Below are 9,336 nucleotides of genomic sequence, written 5' to 3'. Positions count from 1 at the left end.
CAGAGGCAAAAGCGTTTGGAGAAAGCTTTGTGGAGGTGTGGCTTGAAGCATTTGGCCAGGTGGAGGAGAGCTCAAGCGGAGGCACACGGATAGAAGCGAGAATGATATGTGTGGGTTCACCAGGGCACTTCAGTCCCGTGCCAACCTCCCTAAGCCTTCACAGAATCATCACCGCAGCCAGAGGAACGCAATGGTCCAGGAACTGGAATCTGGTGAGTACCCACTGCACGTGGGCCACTGAACGAGGTGCTAGTCTTGGTATTTTTAGCTGCTTTGGGGAAAGAGGTAATCGTTTTACTGAAAGGTCTACTAATTTTTATGCCATTCCCCTTGCCAAATACACACCTCTCTTTTTCTTTATGCTCAGGTTGTGGCTTTTATTCCTGGGCTTGAATTAAGCAGGTGCTCCCAAGTTCTGAACTCCTTAAAAAGTCCTCATGCTTTTTAAGAAAACTTCTATGGGGTGTCTATTAGGTTCCAGGCACAGTTCAAAGAGTAATATCCAAGATCTCATTTGACCCTTGGAACAGTTTCAGGAGGTATTTATTAGCCCCCATTTTATAAATGAGGAAACTGAGGCTCAGAGAGAAGTTAAGTGTCTAAAGTGATATCGCAGGGCCGGCCCCGTGGCTGAGTGGTTAAGTTCGCGCGCTCCGCTGCAGCAGCCCAGGGTTCGGATCCTGGGCGTGGACATGGCACTGCTCGTCAGGTCACGTTGAGGCAGCATCCCACATGTCACAACTGGAAGGACCCACGACTAAGATATACGGTTGTGTGCGGGGGGTGCGGGGGGTGCGGGGGTTGGGGAGATAAAGCAGAAAAAGAAAAAAAAAGATTGGCAACGGTTGTTAGCTCAGGTGCCAACCTCTAAAAAAAAAATAAAGTGATATCACTAGGAAGTGGCGGAGCCAGGATTCAGACCATGTCTGTCTAACTTCAGAGACTGTGTGTGTACCAGCTAAATGGGAAGAGAAAGACTAGAAGAGACCAAGACTTAGAACTGAATCTTTAACTAGCAAGAAGGGAAGCCAGGTCTGGGCCTCAGTTTCCCCACTATAAAATAAGGAGGTTGGATTAGATCATCCATTCATTCATTCATTTAACAAACACTTGGAGAGGGCCTACTGCGTACCAAGGTGGGGGATGTTGGGAGGAGAAGGAGGCTGAGATACACAGATGAGAAATACTGGGTCCCTTCAACCACAGAAGTGAAAATCGAGTTGGCGAGACAGATGGGCAGAGCGTAGAAGTGCTGAATAAAGGGACAAGCTCAGTGCGGTGGGGTGGGGGTGCCCCAGAGGAGCAGTTAACTTCCAGGGGGCGGGAGTGGGGTCAGGGAAGGTGGCAGGAAAGGGCCAGTGTGAGTAATGGTCGAGCGGCATTTCAACAGGCTGAGAAGGGCACAGAAAAAGCTGAGGGAGCAGTCAAGAAAGTGCTTGTCTTGTCCAAGGAATGGCAAAAAGGCCAGTTTGGCGAGAACAGAGGCCTTGTGAGGGAGATGGAAGGAAAGGAGGCTGAAACCAGGTCAGGGAGGGCCCTGAAAGCTAGGTGAAGGCTCATGGACTTGACTTTGTCAGCAGTGGGCAGCCACGACCAGTTTTTCAGGAGGGCAGATGATTTCTTAGAGTTCCTCCCACCTCTAACACTGTCTGTTTGATTAAGAACCTTGTTAAGTGCCTAGGAGTCTTGGGGAAGGGGAGGAGTCTTGACCTGGAGAGGCCTCTGGGGTGATTTTAGCCCCCTTCCTCATTTCCCCCCTTTGGCTATAAAATCCAGAAAGGTTGTTGGTTGTTTACAGAGTTAAGTTTAACCAGACATACTGTCTCCCCATTTAGACCTGGGGCTCTGAGAGGGCAGAGACCAGGCCTTCCTTAGCATGCAGTGGGTGGCTGGAATGCATCTCCAGCAGCAACCTGCTACAATAGGGTTTGTGCCTTGGAGATTTACGAATAGCGAATAGGGGCAATGAATTTTCCCCCGTGGCCCCTCCCAGAACATAAAGGGAAACACTAGAGAGCATATAGTGCATGTAACTCACGGTCAGCCTTGCTGACTTTACCAGCCCCACTCTTTTCCCACGTTTGCAAGGCTCCTTCTGTACGTCAATCTCCCCTGGTCTACGTTTTTTTTTTAAGATTTTATTTTTCCTTTTTTTCCCCAAAGCCCCCCAGTACATAGTTGTATATATTTTAGTTGTGGGTCCTTCCAGTTGTGGTACGTGGGATGCCGCCTCAGCATGTCCCGACGAGCGGTGCCATGTCTGCGCCCAGGATCTGAACCCGTGAAACCCTGGGCCGCCGAAGCAGAGCACGTGAACTTAACCACTCGGCCACGGGGCCAGAGCCCCCTCGTCCACTTTTGACTGGGACGACTTACAATGAGCCCTCTGGCAGGCCTGAGACCCTAAGTTCCAGATCTGACTGCACCTCCAACTGACTGGAGCGCGGAGGATGAAAGGACGACCAGAAGCTGCAAATGTGCTTCACTCTGAAACTCTAAAGATCTAAACCACTGGGATTGTTGTTATTGTTGTTGTTGTTGTAGGGCTTGGCTGTTTTACCAGAGAGACAAGGCCTCTGATTGCAGAACAAGGCAGAAAATGGAAGCAATTATCCTATGGCTTTAGTCAAAGGTTGGTTTGGGGCCTAAATTACCCTGGACCCCCAAATGCCCTGTTTTATCTGGTAAGCTTCAGGAGGGCAGGACACTGTCTGGTGTTATCTCTGGGTCCCCATGCTACACCTAGGGAGGCTGGTGATGCCAATACTGATAATAATAACTTTTATACGAGTCCAGTAGTTTACAGCATACAAAATTCTTTCCCATCCATTATCTCATTTGATGCTCAGGGATGTCCAGGACATCCTGGACAGGGAGGGAGGTAGGACAGGTGCATTGATTTTCATATTTTAGAGTGGAGGGGAAGACCCAAAACACAGTACCTGGCATCAGGCTGACACTACTCAAATGTGAGAGCTTGCCTGAGGTCCCACTGCTAGCTATCGACAAGACAGGGCTAGGATCTGGTTCCTAGAATGCCCCAAACAATCTTCTTTCCTTTACATCAAGCTGCCTCTCAGAGAGTCCAGGCCCAGGCCAGTGGATGTTATTGATGGGAGAAACAATTAGAAAAAAAATCTGCCTGAAAAGGAATATTTTGGCATTAAATGGAGGTACTGTATCATACTGAAAAGAACTCTGGATGTGGAGTCAGGACCACTGGGGTTGAGTCCTGGCTCAGGAACTCACTAGCCATGTGACTTGAGTGAGCCACTTATAGACATTCATAGACTCAGTTTCCTCAATTACAAAATCGAGAGTTGTAGTGAGAAACAAATGAAATAACACAAGTGAAAGGGTTTTGTAAACACTCTGATGTTGTACAAAGGTAAGGTATTATTATTATGATTATGGTATGGTTCTAGTCTCAAATAAAATAATCATTAATATCTACATTCTTTACAAGGTTTCCCACAGCTCTCCCCACCCTGCTCCTTGGTTTCCCATCATGTCCTGTAGGGCAGGAAGCGTGGCCCCCAACAGGAAAGGGCTCAGAGAAGCTAGAGCTTCAGCCAGGAAATACCCATCTTGCCCCAACCTTCGTTTCGCCAGATAAATGATGCAGCCAAATGGTGAGACACAGACGAGTGGGAACGGAGGTGTCCAGAATCCATTTAAGCCTCGAACCAAGGAGCAAAGTAGCCCTAAGGCCCTAAAAGCTTTAAGAGAAGTGGAGATTTAGTAATTACCAGATTAATTTAAATCAGTGAAGACAGCCAACTTAAATCAAAGCAGAATTGGTGGGGCCTGCATTATCAAGCCCAATAGAGGCCATCCCCCCTTAGTAATGCATTTTGAGTTTATTTATTGATTAGCTTAAACAAATCATTCCCAAATCTTCACTTTCCCTTAGTGCAACTCAGGCCAAACATTTTTTAAGGTGTGTGTGGGGTGCAAGGCAGGATGGGAGTGACCAACTAAAACAGCTGGCAAAGAGGTTCCCAAAGCAGAGTAAAATGGCAAGCGTTATGTCCACATTGCTGGCAACAGATTTTGAGCTTGGTGAGGACAAGCAAGAGGGGTTGTAGAACACCAGGCCTCAGACAACAGCAAAGCTACTGCAGCCTTAGAGGCTTGCCCTGCTCCACAATACTCACACGCATCCTTCAAACCAGGTGAGGGAGACACACCAGGCAAGTCTCAACTGCCATCTCTAAAGTCCTTCCAAAGGAGAGAAGACACCCCAGAGCTTAGAGATGGAACCTCTGGGCCTAGGACAAAGGATGGGGGGTGGGGAGGAGAAGGAGGAAGACATTAATCCGGCAGGGCTTCCTTCCATTCCAAATGACCTTCTGGCTTCCTTAGTATAGATAAATATATAATAAATAATATCAATATATCTGCACATAAAGATTTTTTTCAAATTCCTGCTATTCATTTCACATTCCGTTTACAAAGCCCTGAACCCTCCAGGAACTGCTGGGCACCTCCCCTAATACTGTCTAGGCTGAGACGATGCCTTTGAAGTTCCCACCACGGGCTCAGGGTTGGAGCCGCTAAGAAACACCCTGACACTAAAAGCAAGTCTGCCAGCAGTTTCAGCCCCTTCGCAAGCTGCTCTCCTCCTCAGAGTTAATGTAAAGTCATCCGAGTTCCAATGTGGACCACAGGCTTCTCAGCCCTTCAGTCCCGGAGATGGCCTGGGATGTAAACACGTACGAGGATTTATTCCTTTGGCCAGGCAAGGAGTCGTTAGGGTAAAGGGTAAGGGTCAAGGGGCTCGGTTTGGTGACTAAGGAGCCCGGAAAAAGCGGGCAGAAGCAGAGTCTTCTTCGAGCCTGGTTTCGGCCCGAGTCGTGCGGGCTTCCCCCTTTACAGACCTTTCATCCCCCTCCTGCTCCTTCCTCCCTCGGGCCTCTCCCTCCCCCCCCCCCAACCCCCGACCCCCCCCCGCCCCGGCCGGGGGGTGCCGTTTGAGGGCGGCCCGGGAGGTTGCAGCCCGGGAGGTTGCCACGAAGGGTGGGCCGCCCGGGAGACGCGGGGCGAGACAGCGAGCCCCGGCATTTTCCCTTCCCCAGCACCTGTCCCACTTCGGCGCAGGGGCTGGGGCTGCTGCCCGAGGGCGGCCTCGGTGCCCGGGCGCGAGAGCCATGCACCGAGGTCGCCCGGGTTAGGGAAGTGGGGGGCCAGGGGAGAGGCGGGGCGTCCGGTGGGGGCGCCCCACCCCCGCCTTGCAAGACCCTATGCCCCCCACTACACCGAGGCTAAACGGAGAGAGTCACACATAAAGCACGAGCGAAAACGCTCACTCTCCGACCCGAGCAGCGTTGCTCGCCCCCCCCCCCCCCCCCCCCTGGAGCCGGGGGCTAGCCGGGGAAGGTGGCTCCGTTCTTCCCCCGCGGCCAGTGCGGGGTCTGCGGCTGCCCGGCGAGGTTCCGGCTTCCCCGGGGCTGGCAGGGGGAGCCCCGAGAACTGCAGGCCCGCCCCCCTTCCTCCTCCTCCTTCCCCTCCTCCCCCACGTGTCCTCCCGGAGCCCAGCGGCCTGATCCCAGCACCCCCTGCCACCTCCCTCCTCCTCCCGCTGCGCCCGCTTCCCCGGCGGCGTGGAGAAGAGCAAAGTTGCGACAGTGGCCAGGGGGCTTTGCCCAGGTGAAGGGGGCGCCGTGGGCGGGGCGGGGGACAGCGCGGCCCTGCGGTGGGGGCGGAGGAAAGATAAAGAAACTTGCTTTCTGCGCCCCCCACCCCGCGCGGGTTCGGATCTTGCGTGGACCAAGCCCTCGTGGCGAGACGCGGCAAAGCCGCCGGGACCGAGGCCGGCACCGGGATCCGGACCCGTACCGCGCGCCTGGGCCGGCTCGGCGGGCGCAGGCAGCGGGCCAGGCCGGCACCCAGGCAAGGGCGGAGTGGGTGGCCGTACACCGGACCGAACCGGGGACTCCGGTGGCCTGGGCGCGGGCCGAACCCGGACCGGGCCGAGTTGGGTGGCGAAGTAGGACGTGGATTCGGGGGCGGGGCGCGGCGGGAGGGGGAAGCCAGGCCCTGCCGGACTGGCCTGTGCGTGGGGGCGGGGGGCGAGTTCGGGGCACTTGCTGGGCTCGGGACCGAGCGGTAGGGCGGGGCGGCGCTAGGGGCTGGGCCGGACCCGCGGGGAGAGGGCGAGGGGAGGGGGAGCCGGGGGTGGAGTAGGGGCGTGGAGTTGCGAGCGGGGTCTGGCCTCGGCCGGGGGCGAAGGTAGATCGGCGGGGCCGCCAGCGGAGGGAGGGAGGCCGGCGGCAGCGCGGCGGCGGCGAAGGCCAGCTTCCGCGGAGTTTGTGCCTGGGCTTCCCGGGCTCCGGCCGCCTCACGCGCACAAATGGGGCTAGGGGACTGACTGGTAAGCAACTGCGAGTGTTAGACGGTGTTCGGCGGCGATTCCGGGAAAAGCGAGGAAAGACACCGTCTGCAATTATGCGGCACCCCCCACCCACCTCTTAGCATCTGGATTCTGCTCTCAGGGGGCCGCGGACCCTCCCCGCCGCAACCCTTTCACTCTGCAGCACTCCCAACGCCTACCCCGCTTCCTCGGCCATCTGACTCTCCTAGGGGTATGTGTTTGGGGGTGGACGACGGCGGGGGGGGGGGGGGGGGGGCTATAATTTCCCTCCCGCGGAGGCAGCCTAGTCCGTATCTTATTCTTACATGGAGCGTCGCTTCAAGTCGCGTGGACATTGGGGTTTAGATAATCTATCCCCCACTACCGCCCCCCAAGTGATTTGATGGCTTTTAAGGAAAGGGACGAATCCCTGGATTTCCACGCCTGGGATGAGGTTTGAGGATTGGGATTCACCCCCAGTTCACTTCCACTACCAACCCCTCTCCCCTTGTGAGCCATTTCCACGGGGATCCGAACTTGGAGGGGGGAGAACGGGAGTATTAATGTGCTTCTCTATCTCTACACAGGGTCGGCGTGGCCAAGGACGGCTAGTCTCGGAGGGAAAGTAGCCACCAGTCCAACTCAGGTCGCCCCCATTATTACTTCGGTGAGGGGGGCAACGCTAAGAACGGGATACTGGTGGGTAGGGGCCTTGTATGAGGGAGGGGGCTGGGTAGTCGTCCCTGGAAGGACTCCGTTTCTTGGCGGGGAGGGAGACTCGAGCCCTGGCTTCAGGGGAGGGGTTCCGGGGAGGGAGATGGGGGGGTGGCGACGACGGGGGGGGGCGGGAAGAAGGGGGGAGTCACGCCCTGCCAGCATGGGGAGCCTCCCTCAGGCCCCTGGGAGAGGGGGACTGAATGCGTCTGCTCTGTGCTGCCCGGCAGGGAAGATCTGGGGTCTCCGGGTTTGCACACTAGATTGGGCACCAGTGGCCTGAGAAAGTCAGGTCGGGGCATAAGGTGGAGAGCGTTGGAAGAAAGAGAGAAACCCCTGGCCGTGGCGCACTAATCTTTTCCCTTCCTCAACCTCCCCCTACGAGGGGCGTCGAGGGGAGGGGGCGTGGGGCTCTTGCAGCCCCTCGGATTGAGCGCCTCCGCCTCTCCTGGGAGTCTAGCTTTTTGCCTGGCTTGCTGCAGCCACCGCTGCCTCCCTCTCCGGAATCCGCTCGGTCCTCGCAGCGATCCCCTCCTCCTCCCCTCCCCTCCCAGTGTCACCGGGGCTGCTTGGCTCTGCCCCCTTCGCCGCCGCTTGCTCCCTGCTTTCGTCCCTCCCTCTCGCTCGCTCCCTCCCTTCGCCTCCTCCTCCCCATTCCTCCCCCCGGGTAGGCGGCATTCTGGGAGTTGTAGTCCCATGGAGCGGGGGCTGGCGCCGCCCGCGGACCCGGCCGGACTCCACTTCCCGTCGAGCCCTGCGACCGGCACCCACTCCACCAGGCTTCGCTCGCACACACAGACACACACACACACCGCTCTCCCCCTCACTCTTTCGCTCGCCGCGGCTGCTGCCAGTGTGTGGCTCTGTCTCTCCTCCGCTTTGCTGAGCCCTCCCTTCTTCCTCTCAGTTCCTAGAGTCCGACCGCCGCCGCCGCCGAGAGAGAGGAGAAGGAGGTCGGTGGCGATAAGGGGCGGAGGGGGGCATCAGATCGGGGCAGTATTAGGCGGGTGGCGGCTCAGAGGGGGTAAGAGGGAGCCCGGGTGGCGGCCTGAACCTCCCCGCGGAGCCGACCCGGGAACAGGTGCGTCTTTTTTTTCTCTCCCCCAACCCCTCCACCCCTTTTGACTCCCCGGCTTTCTCGTATCCCCCCACCCGCTTCTTTCTATCTTAAGCCTTTCCGCAACCCTGTCCCTTCTTCGCCCCGCGGCTGTTCTGCTTGCCCCCCGGGGGCGCCGTCCTCTTCGTGTCCCCGGACGTAGCGCTCCCTGGAGCTCGCTCTGTCCTCGCCCCTCCCTTCGGGACAGCTCCCCTCCACTTCCCACCTTCGTACCCCATCCCTGCCCTACCCTACCCCCTCCTCACCCCCTTCTCCCTTAGCCAGGTGAGACTTGTTCGCCACCATCCGAGAGAGTCTTCTTCCTGGCTGGGCGGGGGTCTCCATGGAAACGGGGGTCGGGTTGATCCTGGGGGGGGGTGACCATTGGAATTACCCCACTCCTCAGCAAGGGAGGTGGAGGCTACGGTCTTGTTAACTACCTGGCCCCAACCCCCTGATCGAAGGATCCGACGATTCGAAGGGAGGCTGGCCAGCAGGGCAGGGCGAGAAAGGGCTTGTTTTTTTTGGGGGGGGGGGGGCTGTCCGTGATGAAGTCTTGAAGAGACTGGGAGAAAATACCCTCCAACCTCAGAGAGGAGGTGCGACGGGTGCTCTTCAGGGCTGCTCTCTCGCCGGTGTTGGGGTGCGGGAGCCCTAGGGTAAGGGGTACCCCTAGGTGGCGGCGGGGCCTGGGTTCGGGAGTGGGAGTGCTGTGATGGGGGCAGGGGCAATTACCCGAGTCCCTGGAAAAAAGGCGGGGGATGACTTCGGAGCACCCTGGCTCCGCTGCCCTCGCTCTAGGGGCGGGGGCCGCCGGGCCGGGCACGGCGGGGAGGGGGCTTAAATTGGAGAATGAGATCGGGGGCAATTCATACTAGCCCCGGCAAGCCGGGGGGAGATCCGGCGTGCAAGCTCTCCACCCGCTTCGCGCCAGGCCTGGAGGCAAGGGGTCTGAGAGCGAAGCCGAGGACTGGAAGGAGGGAGGCTCCGGTTACGGGGCCGGGTTTCGGGATCGGGGGCAATCCCCCAGCCCTTGGAGAAGGAGGGAGAGGGATGGCCGCGAACCCCAGGGCTCCCCCACCCCGGGTCCTAAGGGGCGTGAGGAACGGACAGCAGGCCCAGCGGAGCTGGTTTCGAGCAGATCGCGGCTGGGGCGTGGGGGGCCTTAGTGGTG

The 9,336-nt window shown here is 57.7% G+C and overlaps 1 protein-coding gene across 8 annotated transcripts in view; it reads left to right on the top strand.

Annotated features, from left to right (window-relative positions):
• The first annotated feature begins 5,581 nt into the window (after positions 1–5,581).
• The window catches only part of BCORL1 (BCL6 corepressor like 1), a 62,183-nt gene continuing 58,428 nt past the window's right edge, over positions 5,582–9,336 (top strand). The window contains exons 1-2 of one of the 8 annotated variants that reach the window (XM_046673663.1): positions 5,586–5,649; positions 6,940–7,019. The gene's annotated coding sequence lies outside the window, so the exon portion shown is untranslated. Of the gene's footprint in view, positions 5,650–6,145; positions 6,585–6,939; positions 7,052–7,884; positions 8,020–8,120; positions 8,148–9,336 lie in introns of those variants that run through there. The other 7 variants (XM_046673662.1, XM_046673659.1, XM_046673660.1 and 4 more) reach the window with 7 other exon arrangements.

The sequence above is a fragment of the Equus quagga genome, chromosome 10, assembly GCF_021613505.1.
Source record: "Equus quagga isolate Etosha38 chromosome 10, UCLA_HA_Equagga_1.0, whole genome shotgun sequence".
Classification (NCBI taxonomy): domain Eukaryota; kingdom Metazoa; phylum Chordata; class Mammalia; order Perissodactyla; family Equidae; genus Equus; species Equus quagga.
Note: the sequence above shows the minus strand (reverse complement) of the source record. Positions and strands in the feature narration are given on the sequence as shown.